At 36.8% G+C, this 22,149-nt stretch overlaps 1 protein-coding gene across 5 annotated transcripts in view; it reads left to right on the plus strand.

Annotated features, from left to right (window-relative positions):
* LOC149773225 (GRB2-associated-binding protein 1-like) overlaps positions 1–22,149 on the plus strand; it is a 144,667-nt gene that overhangs the window by 80,338 nt on the left and 42,180 nt on the right. The window lies entirely within an intron of this gene.

The following is a 22,149-nucleotide window of genomic DNA, read 5'->3' on the forward strand; positions in this document are numbered from 1 at the left end:
TCCAAATCACACACCCACACTCACAAAGAATTTATGAAACTTTCCTAAAACAACCTGCATATATTCAACAACATTCTAATTAAATAGATTTGAAAGCTTTAGCATGTAAATTAATTTTTTTATTTTTAAGCATTCGGACTTAAGTTGAATGTAAGCTCAAGTTGAAAAGCTTTTTGACATACAGGGACTGTTTTTCACAGAAAACTCAGCACTCTTCATGCTGTGAAATAAAAAAGCACAGTTGCTTCTAGTTGCACAAATAGCAGCATTACCTAACCACAGTATCTTCAAAAGTAAACAGTATGGGAAAATAGAATTTTTTGAATCAGGGCCTATCTTGTTTGTTCTTCTGATAACTCCTAATAAAATGCACAGACCCAGGTCTGCTGGTACATTATGCAATGGCAGATCAGGATCTTTGTTGTTTGTAGATTGACTCAACTTATATGCAAGTACAAGCAAGCATAAGCATGGTCTGTGCAGTTTGCAATTGAACTCGTCTTATAAGCAAGTATAGACAGTACTGGAGATTTGTAGGTTTTATCAGCCTGAGGTATCAGAGGATACTTCAAACCACCATCAGTCATATCTCAGGAGTCATGGTGGATCAGTGGTTGGCATGCTAGACTCCTGACTGAAAGGGTACAGGTTCAGTCTTACCATCAGATCGGCCCATGTTGACTACCATGGTATGTCACTGGGCATGTCAGCTTATTTAATTGACATGGCACTTCAATAATTGTCATATGTTGTTGTGCTGTAATACATTATAGTGAGGGAGTGGTATGTAACAGGAACCCTATTATAATGAAGAGCCTTACAGTGAGTTAGTTTTGTGTATCAGGAACCATGTTATGTTGAATAGACTTATAATGAGGGAGTCCTTTATAACAGGAACAGTGTTATCATCAGTGGTCTTAAAGTCATTGTGCATTATAACAGTAACCATTTTACAATGAAGGTCTCTATAGTGAGTGAGTGCTGTACAGTGAAATCTGGCTTATTGGACACCTGCATATAAACAATCCCTGCTTATAAAAGACATTTAAAACCCCTTCACTTCATTTCCAGAAATGTCTAATGAAAGGATACCTATCTCTGAAATACACAACTTGATGTTCCATTACATATATGTACAGATTTCAGTGTATAGGGTTTGACTGCATTCATAGTAGAAAATGATGGCAGGAAAAGGTCACATAAAAGTAATTCAGTTTTACATTTGCCCAGTACTGACTCATGCTTGACTACAAGAAAAACTGTAAATGTTTGATTTGGTTTGGCATGACACATGCAGACTTCACGTAGTAAATTCTTCCAAGTAACCATTAACCTTGCTATTTCTTTGTAGTCCGATATGACCCAATGTTGCATGTCATGTTGCATGTCAGGACTGATATATCAGTGAAATATCTGCAAGCACCTGTATTTTATAAATAATGCCTTTTGCAGTGTGCCTAATTGTTCATGAACCAAACTGAAATGTAGATCAGTCTCGAAGTAGAAAAAAAAAAAAGAACATTTATGTGATGCAGGTTATTAATGTGGGGTCTCTCTGCATTGTTGAATGTTTAAACAACTTCCAGAAGGTACAGCGTCTTATTGTACAGAATATGTGTCCCCGTCCAATCCAGCTGTATTTCTACCTATCATTCCAACTTCATTTTACTTGTCAGCAAAATTAAACAGATATTGTCAGTCATTCAGTAAACAATGTCCTCTCTACAATCTGTATTAGCTAGCTCTGCCACCAAAAACGGCATCACTTTGAAAATTTCATGTAAATTATAAACTACTGCATCCCTCATTTTCTTAACCAAAAGTAGTCCAGCATCACATGGTTAGCAATGGTACAATCAAAAGTTAGGCTACATTGTGATATTGTGAGTCCACTATGCCATAAAACACATCTACCTGAGATACACATGTATGAATTTTTAACATAGCTTTCAGTCATTATACTATCATGTGTAGCACTGAGGCATCATGCCGCAGACATGTAGCATCATGTCCCACCAAATCACATTATCCTGACTGCAGGCTGACCAGTTCTAACACTAACCTTTTAATGCTGAGAGCCAAGCGAGGTAGCTGCTGGTACCATTTTTATATGTCTTTGGTATGACTTGGCCAGGGTTAAAACCTGCTACCTCCTGTATCAGAGGCGGGTGCTCTAACAGCTAGGCTGCCAGAGTGGTCTACCCAAGATCTTAGACAGTACACATATGATAATGAGTTTATTATCTATAATAATACTATAATATATGATTTGTATTAGTTACCAGATACAGGTAAAACTCGTTATAACGCGATGAATGGGGTCCAGAGAATAGCATCGTGATAAAAGCAGGATTGCATTAAGAAATTTTTTGAAAAACTTCCCCATAGAAAATGCGCATTGAAATTTCAATGTCATCAGTTTTAGCTAACCTCTTGATCACATATCATCTGTTTTGTTCACTGGGTTCCATCAGACATCAAATATACTTCAGTTTTGAATTGTATACATGCCAGTATAGCAGAAACGGTGCACAGTGAAGTTAAGGCAACATTAAACGCAGTGCTGGGATTAAGAATCTGCTAGGGATACGAATAATCTGCTTTTCCGAGAGCATCTAAATTTAGGATGTTAAAAAGAGAGGACACCTTAACACCTTAACCCCTGGAGCTTTTTGTCAATTTTGCCTGAAAATCAAGTAGGAAACACATTTTGAAAGCTATTTCTGAATATACTTGAAAACGCCAAATCCCTGGTCATCTTTCAATAACATATTGCCTAGTTGTGTTAGAAACGTTGTTTTTCGTTGGCTATTTGACTCGCGCATGAGCAGAAGGGTAAAAGTTGGACATCTTTTTTTTTTTTTTTTGCTAAACGGAGCCATTATTTTTGTATGGAGACCACTCTTTATTCCAAATGCCCATCTTATCCTACTTTTTGCAAAGGTTCATCTGTCTGTTTGCAGTTCATACCGGTTTGCCTTAGATCTGAGACCAAAAAGTCTAAAATCCAGACACAAAATCGGATTCCGACCACTTGCGAATTTTGGGTAAAAAAAAGTAGGGTAAAAAAAATGAGGTTTTTCTATCTGTATTTTGTAGTGGAACTAGATATTCCAGATTATTTGGTATCATTGTAGAGCCACATCTGTCTACCTTTCTATAATACCACCCACTTTAGTGTATCTTGCATGACCATGACGCTACAGAGCTCAGCAGTAGGCTACTACCTCCTGCCCTGTAAAGTCGTCGCTAGGGGTTAATGTGTTAAATTAAAACATGGGAGCCATGCTGCTATCACATTATAAGTGGAATCGCATTATAACAAATCATGTTATAATGGGTTTTACCTATAATGTATATATTGCTTAGAAAAGTAATTACAGATATTGAAATAAATATGCTATTTTATTTATTCTTCATTCAGCTTCATGTGTACTTGTTTTTTTATTACCCAGAGTAATACCATGCCTGTGTTAACTGACAGTTGAACATTACTCTTGTTGAATTTATCAACTTCCACTCTGAGACTGAGAAGCTTTTTGATGGTGTACCACATATATAAAATCTTGGACTTTTTTAATGAATGAGGTTTATACATAAATTGTGACCCTATATTTTATGGATTTTATATCATATACATGTACTGTTAAAGGGCTTTTACATCTGTACTTTTTGTCTTTTCTTTTGCAACATACATGCTTACATCGATATGGAAGAGGTTATCTTCCTAACAACATTTTTTGCAATGTATGCCTTTATATTTTTGGAACTTAACTATTAATTGGCATTATATAGCCAAGATGCTGCTGACGAGACACATACATACATACATACACACACACACACATCCATACATACATACATACATACATACATGCATATATACAATATGTACACACACACACACACATACATACATACATACATATACACATATACATACAGTACAATACATACACATACATGCATACATACATACATACAATACACACACACATACATACATACATACATACACACATACATACATACATACATACAGTACATTCACACACATATACATACACACATACATACATGCATACATAGATATATACATGCATACACACACACATACATACACACACATACATACATACAATACATACACACATACATACATGCATACATATATACATGCATACACACATACATACACACACACATGCATGCATACACACACACATACATACACACACACACACACACACACACACACACACACACACACACACACACACACACACATACATACATACATACATACATAGACATGCACATACATATGCATGCATGTACATACATATTTAACCCTGATGCATATATGGGTATATCAGATGAGTTGAGTTGAATGATACCATTCTCTGCCATCATAATATCATAATGCACATCCTTTTCAATGACTTACCACATGATGATACCATATGCGAGAACATATTTATTGGTTACCTTGTATATTAAATCAGGAGTGGGAGGAGAGTTGGTTTAAAGTGCTCGCCTTTGCCAATCACTGCCATCCCACCTCTGTCCACATGGGTTCGAATCGCAGGCTTGGCCAATGTGGGTGTGTGAGAAAGCTTGCCAGTAGCTTCCGTTGGTTGATTGGTCTCACCTGGTTTTCCCCCAAGTTCTTCCTCCACCGGTTATACTGGCTGCCATATATTGTTTATCTTATTCTGAGAAATGGCATTATACCCAAAACAACAACAAATCAAAGAAGATACATGGAATAATAATGTAAACAGAACATACAACTATCTTAAATAGAAACCATTAGATCTTGCATTTTACCAGTCATTTCAAAGGTGAGTCCAAAAGAGTCATTATTTTGGATCGCCTATTAGGCTCATGCATGAGCAAATACATATGTGTAAAATTTTGACTTTTTTTCTTGTTAAGCTGATTAAACCCATGAGATTTGCCTGCTTGTCCCTTTGTATTGTAGATCCAAATAATTTGCCAGAAGATTTGCAGCGGTTAGCTTGTTCATGTGAGGTATGGTTAGGTCATCTTTACTTTAGAGTTCATTTATGTAATCTACAGTGTGTTCACAAGTTCTAGTCCTGGAACCAGCAATTTTTTAAATAATGAAAATTGGGCCACAAAACTGTATTTTTTATGTAACCTTTTTATATGTGCACATTGTAAAGCTTCATCCTTGTTCATCTAATTCCACTGCTTGATTCTTTCATGAACTATGATGATGTCACAGGCTCTGGAATAATGGTACTGCTTTACAGTATACTGTAGACTTTAGTCTACTAAAAGTATTCCATATCTTTTTTTTATTTTTTTTTTTATTTGTTAATCCCATGTTGTTCCTCCATTTGTAGGTGGTTACAATATTTTTGTACATTCATGCAACCATTATAGCTGTTATGTATTCAGTTGTAATGTTGATCCTGTTTGTACCAGTCCAGTCTGACATATACCTGGCCCTGATGCATTGCATTGTGTTGTCATGGTAACTATAAAATTGATGCCATTAAGATAAGTGTGTGACAGTTGGTGATATACTCTTTCAGATCTCAAATATATAGATAGACAATATATATAGGAAACAAACATTTAAAATTAATCATTTTCACAGAGATATTTTTAGATCTAATCTACCAATATATAATGTGTCTGTTGTTATTCAGTGAGATAAATCCTGTTTCATCTATGTCTGGTTCATATTTAACAAGGAAGAGAAAATCAGTTTTACAAGTATGATTTAGAAGTAATACATTACTCCCTCATTATGATGTACCTCATGATAATACAGTTCCTATTATATGGCAGGCATATGGCATGAAGAATGTTATAATAAGGGAGTAGTATATACTCTATGGCTCCCATGAACAGTTATAATAAGGGAGAAGTGTACACTTAATGACCCCCATGAACAATGTTATAACAAGGGAGTGTTGTCTATTCTATGGCACCTGTGAACAGTGTTATAACAAGGGAGTAGTTTATATAGTCTCTGTGGATTAGAGAAATAGCTGTATATTTCACTGGCTGTCATCAGAAATGGGGTAAAAGCTTTAAAACTCAGAGAAACATAACAAATGTACAGTGAAGCTTGGTTTATTCAGACATTTCAACCAGAGTATTCATCCTAAAGTGCATGCAGTACTCCCTGTCTATGACGTACAGTATTGAAATAATTTTACTTCCACACTGTGTACAGTTTTTGTGACCACAGATGAATTGTAATAAATGACATTTACCATAAAAATTACATAGGCTTGAGACTTAAAATTATCAGTTAAGAGATTTCATCATTTTTATATCTACAGATATGAATATCTCTATACCACTTGCAACCACATACTTGTAAATCAGGAAAACTTGTCCATTGGATACTTATTCAGTCAGCATCACCACCATCTGCCAGAAAAAGACAATTTTCTGGTATTTACTAGTACTGCCAACCAGATTGATCATAGTTCAATGGTTAGTGTATTGGATTCACAACCAAAAGGGTGCAGGTTCAGATCCTGACATCAGGTCAACCCAGGTCGACTGCCATGATGTGTCCAAAGTCAAGGATGTGATGTTGAACTTTATATTGTTAAGTACTCTCATATAATTGTATGCAAGTTTTGAGACATTTTTTGCTAAAGATTTCTGGTACAAATACAATAATATTAGATCCTCAATCTGCAAAAGATGCCATATGTTCTAGCTTGTAAGTCGAGTCAAACTGCAAACAGCAAAGATCCAGATCTGCCATAGCATTACCAACTATAATGGTTCTACTGTTCTATTGATTACTCAAACTGCACAGACCCAGATGTGCCAGTGCATAATGTGCCAGCAGATCTGGGTCTGTACAGTTTGCAGTTGGACTCATCTTATAAGCGAGTACATAGTTAATTGCTTATTTTAATTTCACTATGTATATATGTAGGGTTCAAAATCATGGCACTCTGTATGAAGAGAACAATTATACTTGACATGATCGACATTCAGGTGGTCAGGTTCTTAATTTATGTATATAAAAAAATTAAAATATATAGATTGTCAAGGTGCCAGGTTTCCTATGGAAATATATTTGTATGGGTTTTTCAGGCATTAATGTATTATACTGAAGTTAAAAACTGTGAAAATAATCTTGGCATGCAGATATTCCATGATCTTGAAAGACATTTAATGAAACCCCTTTGCTTCCAGACTGCTCTGGTGGCATAGTGGTTAGAGCATCCGCCTCAGAAGCGGAAGGTCATGGGTTCGATCCCCGGCCGAGTCATACCAAAGACTTACAAAAATGGTACTAACAGCTGCCTCACTTGGCGCTCAGCATTAAGAGGTTAGTGTTAGGACTGGTTGGCCTGGTGTCAGGATAATGTGACTTAATGGGACATCATGCTACATGTCTGCGGCATGATGCCGCAGTGCTAGACTTCAGTATAAACTGTCACACTGCAGACATCGTAGCAGTATGACTGAAAAACTGTTAAAGCTACATTAAAAATCCAAATCACACACACACACACACACTCTTTGCTTCCAAGTGGGTTCAGTAATGTAGAACAGGCCCAATGCACACTTCTTCATCTACCATATATACTAACCTATAAATCAAGTCAAACTGCAACCAACAAAGATCCTGATCTGCCATTGCATAATGCACCTGCAGATCAGGGTCTGTGTTGATTGTTCTACTGATTACTCCTAACAAGCTTCAGTGACCTAAATCTGCTGGTGCATTATGCGATGGCAGTGCAGTTTGCAGATGGACTTAACTTATAAGGGAGTATATAATGTAGTAAGAGCTGACTAATGGAGGAAAGGGCCATGTGGGAATGGATGTGGGTTCAAATCCTACTGTTTGATCTGCCCAAGTCAACTACCATGGTGCATTAATAGACAAGACACTTTACTCTGATTGCCTCAGCACTAATATTAGCAACCTGTGATGATGTGTTATAAAACACCACATTTCTTAATTTCATCAAAATATTTAACTTTTTAAAGGTCACTTGTCCACAGCTGACAAAACTGTTGTGTTCCATGAGAATAATTTCACTGTTGATATAGTTCAATCTTAGTATAATGTTAGATATACCTTTCTGTACCAAGTCTTAGTATAATGTCAGGTATACCCTTCTCTATTAAGTCTTTCTATGTCAGATACACCCAGCTGTACTAATTCTTTGTATAATGTCAGGTATACCCTTCTCTACTAAGTCTTTGTATGTCAGATACACCCAGCTGTACTAAGTCTTAGTATAATGTCAGGTATACCCTTCTCTACTAAGTCTTTGTTTGTCAGATACACCCAGCTGTACTAAGTCTTAGTATAATGTCAGGTATACCCTTCTCTACTAAGTCTTTTTATGCCAGATACACCCAGCTGTACTAAGTCTTTGTATAATGTCAGGTATACCCTTCTATACTAAGTCTTTGTATGTCAGATACATCCAGCTGTACTAAGTCTTGGTATAATGTCGGGTATACCCTTCTGTACTAAGTCTAGGTGTAACGTCGGGTACACCCTTCTGGTCTAGGTCTTTGTATAATGTCAGGTATACCCTTCTGTACTAAGTCTTTGTATGTCAGATACATCCAGCTGTACTAAGTCTTGGTATAATGTGAGGTAAACCCTTCTGTACTGTATCTTAGTGTAATGTCAGGTATACCCTTCTGTGCTAAGTCTTGGTATAATGTTAGGTATACCCTTCTGTATAGTTTCAGAAGTTACACTATTCTTCAAGAGTTACAGGCCATGTGCTGAAACCTGTAATCTAACATGGCTAGCTTGCAAACATTCTCTTACCTTGATCTGTTTAATGTCATAAGAGATAATTTTGGCCCAGTGATTGCTGATTTGGCTAAGGTTGTAGGGCATTGGTTTTTTTTTCACAAGATAATGTGAGAGCAGGCATGTTTGGGATCTCAACTATGCATAATATGGACTAATTACCAGCTTGAACAGTCTTGGGACTCCATGTTTAGTACATAATCTATTCAGAGATCATCCTATACTTTAAATGACTGACTGAAATGGCTGTTACTTTGTGTATGGTGTCTGCAGTAAAATAGTATTAAAATAATGAAGTGCATTTTCAGCGTCAGACTAGCAAGGATGACCTAGGAATGAGAAAACATGAGGAACTGTATTGATGTAATTTTAAGTTTGGTTGAAATATAGGACTTAATATCTGTGTGAGAACTTGGAACATCATCTATCAAGTGGCAAGATAGAATGTGGAACTTGAACTTTGAAATTTCTATTGATAAGATCTAGAATAGGTGAGATATTGGTATTAATAAAACTATACTCTCTCTCTCTCTCTTTTTCTTTCTTTCTCTCTCTCTCTCTCTCTCTCTCTCTCTCTCTCACTCTCTCTCTCATATGCACGTATATTCTCTCAAGATACAGTTTTTCTACTTAGAACTTGAAAGGCTGTATGATTCACTGCATTTGATGTACTTGAGGATATAGGTAAAATCTGGCTGCTATTAAATAAATGCAGGTTCATACTGTTTTTATATTTTATAAAACTAATTCATATTTTGTTAACTCTAGATTACTTTTGTTCTGGAGTCTGTTTTTAAAGTACCATGTCACATAATACTGTTGCTGAACTTACATAATTTGGATACATGTAAAAAACAATGTTGAACAGTCAACTTGCTTTTAAAGACCACTAAAACACTTTTTGCTAATTACTTTTAGTTAGAAATATGTCCAGACCTTGATCACCATTGGTCTATTTAATGATGACACACATGCTACTTCCTCATTATAGCTGTAGAGTATACTGCCTTTTAATGAAGTGCTTGATATATCTGATTTTATTACCACTTGCTGAAAGGGGATTCAAAATCAAATTCTTATTAAAAGAACAATGTTATAATGAATGACCATAATGAGAGTGCTGTATAACACAAACAGTATTATAATGAATGCCCATAATGAGAGTGCTGTAAAACTGGAACAGTATTATAATGAATGCCCATAATGAGAGAGTGCTTTATAAAAGTGAATATTATAATGAATGCCCATAATGAGAGAGTGCTGTATAAAAGTGCCAGTATTATAATGAATGCCCATAATGAGAGAGTACTGTATAACAGGAACAGTATTATAATGAATGCCCATAATGAGAGAGTGCTGTATAAAAGTGACAGTATTATAATGAATGCCCATAATGAGAGAGTGCTGTATAAAAGTGACAGTATTATAATGAATGACCATAATGAGAGTGCTGTATAAAAGGAACAGTATTATAATGAATGGCCATTATGAGAGAGTGCTGTATAAAAGGAACAGTATTATAATGAATGCCCATAATGAGAGAGTGCTGTATAAAAGTGCCAGTATTATAATGAATGCGCATAATGAGAGAGTGCTGTGTAACAGGAACAGTATTATAATGAATGCCCATAATGAGAGAGTGCTGTATAACAGGAACAGTATTATAATAATGCACATAATGAGAGAGTGCTGTATAAAAGGAACAGTATTATAATGAATGCCCATAATGAGAGAGTGCTGTATAAAAGTGCCAGTATTATAATGAATGTCCATAATGAGAGAGTGCTGTATAACAGGAACAGTATTATAATGAATGACCATAATGAGAGAGTGCTGTATAACAGGAACAGTATTATAATGAATGACCATAATGAGAGAGTGCTGTATAACAGGAACAGTATTATAATGAATGCGCATAATGAGAGAGTGCTGTATAACAGGAACAGTATTATAATGAATGCCCATAATGAGAGAGTGCTGTATAACAGGAACAGTATGATAATGAATGCCCATAATGAGAGAGTGCTGTATCAGTTAGTGCTGTAATAAACTTCATGCCTAGATACCATTCAAGAAATTCACTTAGCCAGAATAGACCACCACCAAAGCAGAATTTATTTAAACTTTTTGTTGCCTTGGTTTTAAGTTGTCTCACAATTATGGTACATATTAGTAATTCTATTTTTAATGTGATAGAGCACATTACCCTGGTATCCTGGACTCTCATTATGCTCCACACACAGGACCAGGCATACACCCTTCAATGGCTGCTACCTATGGAGAAATTGAAGATGTTTACAATCAATCAAACTTTCATTACATAAAGTCTCTCCAATTCAAGTAAATCACAACCATATAATTGCATAGTTTCTCACGGTAAAGCCCCCACTCCATTCATAATGGCTATAAATGAGAGCTGTGCATAGAAACACTTAACAGCAAGACTCGGTACCTCATTAACTCATTCGGCCCCGATCCCATCTGTACATGTGATCCAGTTTCTGCATTCAATGGCCGATCCCTCCTGTAGTCGTGGCTTGTTTACTGCGTTCATTGGCTGATCCTGTCTCCAGTCATGGTGAATGTTTGTTAAGGTTTTTCCCAAGAATCAGACCAATATTAAACCAATCAGAAATGATGTTACTTTTGTTTATGCAAATTTGAATTGTTCAAAAGCCAAGGGTTACTAATTTAGAGCAGTTTCACTACACGTGCTCTGATCATGAAAAATCGTAAATGATGTCGCGCATAAGAGTGATTTTTGATGAGAGCAAAATTGAGGAGTTTCTCAGGTTTGATCTCGAAAATATTGATCAAGCTGAGGAAAGATATGTTCGGCAATTGCATATTTTGCAAGATTTAGATTCAGACATAGAAGTTTCTGAGATTGACTCATCAGAAGATGAGGATGCTGACAGCGATGATGATAGAGGTCTTGCAGATAAACGTTGCACATAATTTTGTAAATAGTGTATAAGTAAGTTGTGAAAGCCTTGGACAAATATGAAGAAAAAAAATAATCACTGTGTAGACAAATTCATTTGGAATAATTGGTGAAAATTTCGTGGATTTTTATTGGATATAAGAAGAGAATTTAGGTAAAAGTGAATGCATGTGCCAATGTTTTCAAAAATTTTCAAACAGGTAAAAACTCTGGGGCACAAGCAGCTAGACACAGCTTAGTGCTTCTGGGGCATAGCAGCAGAGATACTGTTAACACATTAACCCCTGGAGGTTTTTACCATTTTCGCCTGAAAATCGAGTAGGAAACACATTTTGAAAGCTATTTCTGAATAGACTCGAAAACACCAAATCCCTGTTCATCTTTCAATAACTTATTGCCTAGTTGTGTTAGAAACATCATTTTTCATTGGCTATTTGACTCACGCATGAGCAGAAGGGTAAAAGTTGGATTTTTTCTTATTTTTTTTAATTTTTTTGTGCTAAACAGAGCCATTATTTTTGTATGGAGACCACTCTTTATTCCAAATGCCCATCTTATCCTACTTTTTGCAAAGGCTCAGCTGCCTGTTTGCAGTTCATACTGGATTGCCTTAGATCTGAGACCAAAAAGTCTAAAATCTGAACAAAAATCGGATTCCTACCACGGGCAAATTTTGGGTTTAAAAAAGTTGGGTCCAAAAAATGAGTTTTTTATCTGTATTTTGTAGTACAACTAGATATTCCAGAGTATTTGGTATCATTGTAGAGCTACATCTGTCTACCTTTCTATAATACCAGCCACTTTATTGGATCATGCATGACCATGATGCTACAGAGCTTGGCAGTAGGCTACTACCTCCTGCCCCATTAAGTCATCGCTAAGGGTTAATCTGTTAACATTGCTGGGGCTGAATGAGTTAATGGACATAGCTGTGATTCAGACCCCAAAAATGGCAGCAACAATGCTGGAAATAACTGATTTAATGCAGTGTCTTAATTGCCAGTGTATTTTGGTGTTACCTCTGCCATCTTGAATTTCTCCACAGCTAGCAGCCATTCAGTGGTGTGTACCTGGCCTTGTGTGCAGTGCATGAGAGGCCTGAAGGGTACAAGGCTACATTGATGATTGCATTTAATGTAATTGTATAAAGACTGGTTCAAGAAAAGGTTGAAGACATGTTTCATTTACAGTACTGTACGTAATGTAATCCTCTCGCACATGCCCTGATAAACACACAATCTCTTTTGGTCAAAACACACCTCTAATTGTCCATTTTAAGTGTATGTGTCTCGATCCCAGTATGCCATATTAGATGGAAGCAGCTGGTAAAATCTACTTAGGAATATCATGATTATTTTGGAACCTACCATCACACGTATTTGTTGCCTTATTACGGTTCAGTTTTGCAAGTTAAAAGAGAAAATATATCTGACGTATTTTATTTGGTACAACGATATTGAGTGAGATTGAACCGGCAAAGTGGAGAGCAGTCAGCAGAGAAAAAGGGAGCTAACCCTTAATTGTGCATGCATACATGTGATGAGGACAATGAAATATGACATGATCATTAGCTTAGTATTATGAGTTGCAGCTCCTGTCATTTTTCCAAATGATAGCTTTAGTACACAGTTAAGATATTACCTTAAATATAGTAATTATTTATACAGTTTCTTTTCTTCTAAAAAGTCAAGTCTGAAAACTCATGGGTTTATGATACCTTTTTGGGGAAATTGAATTTTGTGACATGTTAGTTAAACCTAATTAGCATGTTTCTCTTATCGCATTACCTGTAGGATTGGGAGAAAGGGCATTGTAGAGTATCGGACTCCAAGGGTTACTGGTTCGACACCACCTGAGAGTTCCTTAGCAATAATTCCTCCAAATAATTAGTGATAAGTATGAAGATATTCTGCTGTGATCTGCATGTAAAATTTACTTTTGAGTAGACTGTAAATTAGATTGTCCGATATCATGGTTTCAAAACCCCCAAAAGTTATTTTTTTCTTCTTCCTCTGTTTTCAAGCCCATTGTAATGAATATTTCACTAATTGAAATCCAAACTTGTATAAATAGTTAGTTGCAGATATACAATGCATGTCATACTAAAACGATCAGTGATGTGAAGATCTTTATCTGGGACAAATTGTTGTTGAAATGGACCATATTTATTTTCATCCTCTGGCTTCAATAAGAAGTCTGCAAATTGCATTTACATCAATCAAGGTTTTCATATGCAAATGAGCATGTACAGATTTCAGAAAGATTTCTTTCATATGTACTAGAAATTGTTCCAAGATATGGATACATAATTTAGGATTGAACACCTTGCATCCTTATTATCATCAATTAGTAATTACCGAAATTGTTGCTTTAGGTATGGTGTTGCATCTATGAAAACATGGAGAGATAAGGACAGGGGTTGAAAATTCATCATCATTATCATCTTTGTTGAATATCTCCCTTATAAATGAGTATAATGGCACTGTGGTAAAAGTTGCAACACGTGCGAGGCAGGTGATGCTCATTTTATGCAAATAAAAAGGTGGATTAAAAACCTGATATATTATCTTTATCAGAGGTTAGCTGACAATATGTGAAGGAATGCCTCTTGGGAGTCATTCTGCACAAAGGACTGGGGCAGCTTATTCCATAATCTCACTGCACTTGGGGAAAAGGAGTGCTGATCTGCTTGAATTCCTGCATGTGGTTGGGGGAACTTGTGTTTTGTCTTCTTGTGTGGTATCCAGAAGGAACCAGTATTGACTGGCAGGTATATCCACATGAAGATAAAACTAAGCACTGGAGCATCACAACTTTGCATCTGGCCACACGGGTGCCAGAGCTCTTCGCAGTACATATTTGTCACATTGCTGGTTTGGTGAAACCTGGTGACCCTTAATATTTTTTTGCTAAATCCTCAATGTTTCACTGAGTATAAGGGGCCCAGACTGTGGTGGCATATTGCAAGATTGTACCAAACAAAGGTCTTTTGTAGCTTGAATTTTTCACTAAAGTGGACACATTTTGATGTTCAAACTGAGTAAAGCAATGGCAGAATTAGTCGTTTTGGTGATGATATCTGCAGGTAAATTATAAGGCAGGTTTTTATTGGTAACTCACATATTACTTGACATTATTCACTCACCCTACTTAAATAGACATCCTTAATGTGTCAACCCAGATCTGACACCACATAGTTAGAAATCCTTAATGTGTCAGCCCTGGTGTGATGCCACATAGTTAGAAATCCTTAATGTGTCAACCAAGGTCTGCCACCACATAGTTAGAAATCCTTAATGTGTCAACTTAGGTCTGATGCCACATAGTTAGAAATCCTTAATGTGTCAACTTAGGTCTGATGCCGCATAGTTAGAGATCCTTAATGTGTTAACCCAGGCCTGTCACCACATAGTTAGAAATCCTTAATGTGTCAACTTAGGTCTGATGCCACATAGTTAGAAATCCTTAATGTGTCAACTTAGGTCTGATGTCACATAGTTAGAAATCCTTAATGTGTTAACCCAGGCCTGTCACCACATAGTTAGAAATCCGTAATGTGTCAGCCCAGGTCTGCCACCACATAGTTAGAAATCCGTAATGTGTCAGCCCAGGTCTGCCACCACATAGTTAGAAATCCTTAATGTGTCAGCCCTGGTCTGATGCCACATAGTTAGAAATCCTTAATGTGTCAGCCCAGGTCTGCCACCACATAGTTAGAAATCCTTAATGTGTCAGCCCTGGTCTGATGCCACATAGTTAGAAATCCTTAATGTGTCAGCCCAGGTCTGATGCCACATAGTTAGAAATCCTTAATGTGTCAACCAAGGTCTGCCACCACATAGTTAGAAATCCTTAATGTGTCAGCCCAGGTCTGATGCTACATAGTTAGAAATCCTTAATGTGTCAGCCCAGGTCTGCCACCACATAGTTAGAAATCCTTAATGTGTCATCCCAGGTCTGTCACCACATAGTTAGAAATCCTTAATGTGTCAGCCCAGGTCTGCCACCACATAGTTAGAAATCCTTAATGTGTCAGCCCAGGTCTGATGTCACATAGTTAGAAATCCTTAATGTGTTAGCCAAGGTACTGCCACCACATAGTTAGAAATCCTTAATGTGTCAGCCCAGGTCTGCCACCACATAGTTAGAAATCCTTAATGTCTCAGCCCAGGTCTGATGCCACATAGTTAGAAATCCTTAATGTGTCAGCCCAGGTCTGATGCCACATAGTTAGAAATCCTTAATGTGTCAGCCCAGGTCTGATGCCACATCGTTGGAACTTCAACATATAGTTAAATATGCTTTAATAAATTTTCTCTGTCATCCAAAAAAGTGGGGATTTACAATATTTGGTAAACTTATTGTTATATTTGAAACAAGTTTCTTAAAAATGTTTTAGTACAAAAAAAAATGTTATGCCTTCTAGCTATATTTCTTATGTGCTGCATGCTAAAAGTTACCTTGAACACAAGTTGTATGTTTTGAAGAAGAATGTGCCATAAACTGAGAAGCTTTTTGTTGTTGTAGTTGTTGTTGTTGTAGGATTTAACACCACTTTTCAGCACAAGATAGGCTATACATGGCGGCCAGTATTATTGGTGGAGGAAGAACCCGGAAAAACCCCGGAAAGAACCACCGACCCACGAGAAGCTACTGGCAAGCTTTCTCACATAACCACATTAGCCGAATCCGAGACTCGAACCGACACAGACAGAGGTGAGATGGAAGTGATCCGTAACGGTGAGCACTTTAGACCACTCGGCCACTCAAGGCCCCTAAAAAACTGAGAAGCAAAAAGAAACATTGAATTTATTCATGTTGGGAATAAGTTTTAGTACCATATATACTTGCTTATAAGATGAGTCCAGCTGCAAAATGCACAGACCCAGAGCTGGCATTGCATAATGTGCCAACAAATCAGGGTCTTAGCAGTTTGTTAGGAGTAATCAGTAGAACAAACAACATTGACCCTGATCTGCAGGTGCGTTATGTTACGGCAGATAGGGATCTGTTATGTGCAGTTTGACTCGACTTATAAGCAAGAATATATGGTTGTACAGTAGATACACTTAAGAGATTAATGAAGGCTCTGCCCACCCTCGTTGGTATGAAAATCTTTCAGAATTACATATAAATTTAAAAACTTGGCAGACATTTTCTCTTAATAAGAAGAAGCTAACTTAAAAATTGGGGCCCCGAGTGGCCGAGTGGTCTAAAGCGCTCACCATTCCGGATCACTGCCATCTCACCTCTGTCTGCGTGGGTTCGAGTCCATGGCTCGGCTAACGTGGGTATGTGGGAAAGCCTGCCAGTAGCTTCTTGTGGGTCGGTGGTTCTTCCCTGGGTTTTTGCAGGGTTCTTCCTCCACCAGTTATACTGGCCGCCATGTATAGCCTATCTTGTGCTGAAAAATGGAGTTAAACCCTAGTACAACAACAAAAACTTAAAACTTAAACCAAATGCCTTTCTCAGAAAACTTGTGACATCATAGTCTACAATGTTCAAGTTTTTTGTGAACATTTATGGAAATCAGATAGAGGGATTATACAGACAAACATATGTATGGATGCAGGTGGGACACCAGGTTCAGTCAAGAACTTGTCTAGTTTTTGAGACCTTGTCAGTATGTAGTTCCTGCAATGTTATAATGTGCACTTTACCACTAGTTGTAAGTAAGGAGATAAGGATATGTTAAAAAAGGTTGGCTTGGGTGGAACTAGTTTTGTATACATTATTTTTTACTACTATGTTTCAGTGTTTTATAACAAACTCCTGTCACCTTGATAACTGTCTGCTGTATATTGTATAAAAGAAATTTCCCTTGTTATCTTGAATAATAAATTATTACCAATTATACTTGCTTATAATATAGTCAAACTGCAAAACTGCACAATCCCAGATCAGCTGTTGTATAATGCACCAGTAGATCTGGGTCTGTGCAGTCAGGAGTAATTAGTAGAACAAATAACATTGACCCTTATCTGCAGGCACATTTTTCTTCAGCAGATCAGGATATCTGTTGGTTTTTTGTTGTTTTGCAGTTGGACTTGACTTATAGGCAAGTATATACGGTACACCCTCCATTCTATTTATAGATAGAAAGCATGGCACTTAAGCTATCACATTCTCCAAATTTATTGCAATATGGATTTTGTTTATTTCCTGATAATACCGCACAAATTCAGACATGGAGTGGATAAGGTTGAAGAATTCCAAGAAATGTGCATGTTTGACCTGCTAATTTATAAATTAAACTTCACTTCAAAAAGCAGGATTTGCTCATCATGCAGTACAGGACATCTCTAACTTGCAAAGCACACTATTAAGATACCACTTTATAGATAGCTTTCATCATACTTACCGTATATTCTCACATAATATACTGGCAGATCAGGGTATATGCATTTGTTAAGTGTAATCAATTGAACAGACAAGAAAATAGTCCCTAATTCACTTGGGCATTTGTGGAGCAGCAGATCAGTGCCTATGTTGTTTACAGCTCCAGTGGCCTAGTGGTTAGAGCATCCTCCTCAGATGCAGGAGGTTGTGGGTTTGAACCCCAACCGAATCATATCAAAGACTTGTACAAATGGCACTAACCACTGCCTCACTAGGTGCTCAGCATTAAGAGGTTAGTGTTAGGACTGGTCGGCCTGGTGTCAGGATAATGTGACTGGGTGGGACGTCATGCTACATGTCTGCGGCATGATGCCCCAGTGCTAAACATCACTATAAACTGTTACACTGCAGACATCATAGTGATATGATTTTTTTAAAGCCATGTGTTAAATATAAAAAACATGCACACGCAGACACACACACACACATTGTTTACAGCTGGACTCTTCTTATAAGCAAGCAAGTATATTTTTAACCAGCAGTATTTAGCACTCATCATGAGGTTGTATAGAACTTAGATATTGGCAGATGTGGGAGGGGTTTGCAAGATTAATTCTTTGCTTTTAAGTTCGTAGGATTTTTCGAATGCATTATATATCATGTCACACATAGAATTATGAAACTTGCTAAGGGGATGCATGTTGTTGGGTTGGTATAACAACATCATCACAAAGGTAGGTCACTGACCAATTTTTCATGTTTCACTGACTTAAATCTTTATTTCTCAAGCTATATTTTAGAATCATGAAACTAGATGATTTGACACATTTTTATTAGTGCCACACCAGTACAAGAAAACAAAGCAGCTGTGACCTTTATTTCATATTTTTACTGGTTTAGTTTTTGCATATAGCTTATGACCACACATGTTTATTAACATGTGTTGTATATACGATCCTATCTAGAATCAAGAAACTTGGTAAAGGGGTGCATCTAGATGACACTGATTGCAAGTGTAGGTCATTATGACCCATATTTTAAACGGGTTTAGGTTATATTTTGTGTTCATTTCTCAAGTATTGTTCGTGCTATAATCATGAAATTTGATGATGTGCATCTCATAGAGTCATACCTTTTCAACAAAAACCTCACCATCACATATATTTAACCTTTTACTGGTTTTGGATATGGTTATTCATTTAGATAATGATGTGTGAGTTATCATGCAGGCTGTATGTATAGTTTCCTACCTAGGATCATACAATTTGTTGAGGGGATGCATCTTTATACTATGACACCCATGGTGCAAAAAGAGGCTCTGTGACCTGTATTTCATATTTCAATGACTTCATTAAAACTGTGTACTTTAAATTTTATTTCTCGGATGCTGTTTATGTTAGATTACAGAACTTAATAATTGGATGCATCTTTGTTAGTACTACTTCCTAACAACCAAAGATGGTCACTGTGACCTACTTTTATGCTTTACTTACATGGGTTACATATTTTGGTTTAGATAATTGATCACATTGATTAGGACTTCAGGTGGCCAAGTGGCCTAAAGCGATTGCCTTTACATCTCACCTCTGTGGATTCAAATCTTGGGTTCAGCCAGTGTGGATTTGTGAGAAAGCTTGCCAGTAGCTTTCCATGGTTCAGTGGTTCTGGGATTTTCCCAGGTTCTTCTTCTACCAGTTATACTATTCACTATGTATAGCCTGTCATGTGCTGAAACATGGCATTGAACCCACAACAATAAGAACAACATACATACATACATACAAAAATACATACAATTAGCTCACTGTAGTATCTTTGTTTTGTTATGATAGAAAATAGTGTTCATTGTTTTATATAGGTTAAGATCTCTGTTGACTCAATTCATTTGTGAATGATATTTGATGTTTATAGTGGCTGCTGGAGACCACTACCAGCTTGATAAAGGTCTGCTATGTATTCATTTATTGCATTATTGTTATAACATTCTAACAGTAGTGTCATCATTTATTACATTATGGCTTTAACATTCTAACAGCTGTGTAGTCATTTATTACATAATGGCTTTAACATTCTAACAGCTGTGCAATCATTTATTACATTATAGTTATAACATTCTAACAGTTTTGCAATCATTTATTACATTATGGCTTTACATTCAGCTGCATATTGACTTTAATTTGCCTGATATGACAGTAGGAAATGCATTTTTGGGGTTACTTCAGAATGCATCCAAATACGCCTGTTTCTGAGAGGTTTTCATTAGGCAGATGTTTGAGTGTATGAAAGACGTTTTCAATTAACTACTTGGCCTACACATATGCAAAAGGGTGAAAATTGGACTTCCTTTTTTCTTTGTTTTATATTTAACCCACACTTTTTATGTCCATGCCCCATTTTACTCCAACTTACACATTTTTCCACTCTTTCACAAGGGTTCATCAGTCCTTTTGCAGTTCAGACAAATCTGCTTCGGATCTAAGATCCAAAAATCAAAAATTAAATCACAAACTCCAGTTTTGAAATCAGTAAAAAAAATTATTTCAAACAGTATTGGTCAGCTGAATTTAACACAGTCAAAAGTCTACATTATTTTGTATCATTGTACAGCTACATCTTTCTCCTTTATTTGTAACACCACCCACTTTGGAATATCTTATGATAATGCCATTACAAAGCTCAGAAGTAGGGTACCATTCTCATGACACTTAACCATGGCATGCAGTAATAATTAGTCAATGTCGTTAAAAGCAGAGCCAAGTAAGATATTATATTTTATGGAAAGGAAGGTATTATATATGAGTATATATGGTACAATCCACTGACAACTACTAATGATATTTGAAATCCAGTTGTGTAAGTAAGCATTCATTGCATGCATAATTTTTTATGACATGCTGGTGAGGTGGAATCTGTATTTAAGGCATGATCTATTATATCTCAGCTAGACTTTGAGGAGGTAACAATGGTGTATGTCCATTCAGATGTCCCTGCCTTCAGGTAAAAGCAGACTGGTTTTCTTTTTATATTGATACATTTTAGCAGTACACTTCAGAATGTCAAATTTCAACACGTTTCTGGACTTTTAACACTTTAGTGGCAAAAAGTTAGTCTTTAAACTTTCTGATTTCATGCTAGCTCTCTTAAGACTTTACTTCTCCCAGGTAAATTGTGCCAGAACTGAAAAGATCAGATTTCCTTGAAAGTTTAAAAGAATCTTGCTATATGACCTTTGAAATCATGATAAACCATGGATACAAATTGATCTCTCAAATTATGAAGAATGTTCCACCTGCTAATTCACATGGTATGGTTTTTGTTTGGTTTGTTGCTTTTTGCAGCAATACAAGTACCAAGGTATTTGGAGTCGAGTGCCTTCTCCCAAAAAACAACATGGTAGCTCTTCCAGGCTGGTCAAATGGTAACATGGCATGATAGCCACCAAGTCACCACGGTTCCTTATAATTCATATTGTTTTTGGTTTGATGTTTTTGCATTATTATTTTGGTGCCTGGCTGATGGACACACTTCAGTATTGGACACTGATCCGATGATAGGATTTGAACCTTCACTCATTCGGTTGAGAGTCTGGCATACTACCACAAAGCCACTGTGGCTCTTACTACTTAACATAAATTTATTTCTTTATAATTGGCTTTTTTTATTAAAAAATACAGAGATTAATGGGTAAATTTTCAATTATGTGATGAAAATTTTAGGTACTTTTTTTGTTGTTGTTGTTTTAGGGTTTAACGCCATTTTTCAGCACAAGATAGGCTATACATGGCGGCCAGTATTAATGGTGGAGGAAGAACCCGGGAAAACCCCGGAAAAAACCACCGACCCACGAGAAGCTACCGGCAAGCTTTCTCACATATCCACATTGGCCGAGCCCGAGACTCGAACCTACGCAGACAGAGGTGAGATGGCAGTGATCCGTGACGGAGAGCGCTTTAGACCACTCGGCCACTCAGGGCCCCAAAACTTTAGGTACAGCAATCTGCATAAAAGTAGGATCCCCCACTGGTCTTGCATCTGGCTGATTTTCCGACACAGACACTTCAAGTCCAGATAAAAT

Source organism: Sinohyriopsis cumingii, unplaced genomic scaffold (assembly GCF_028554795.1).
Source record: "Sinohyriopsis cumingii isolate HCF-2022 unplaced genomic scaffold, ASM2855479v2 utg000810l, whole genome shotgun sequence".
NCBI classification, from domain to species: domain Eukaryota; kingdom Metazoa; phylum Mollusca; class Bivalvia; order Unionida; family Unionidae; genus Sinohyriopsis; species Sinohyriopsis cumingii.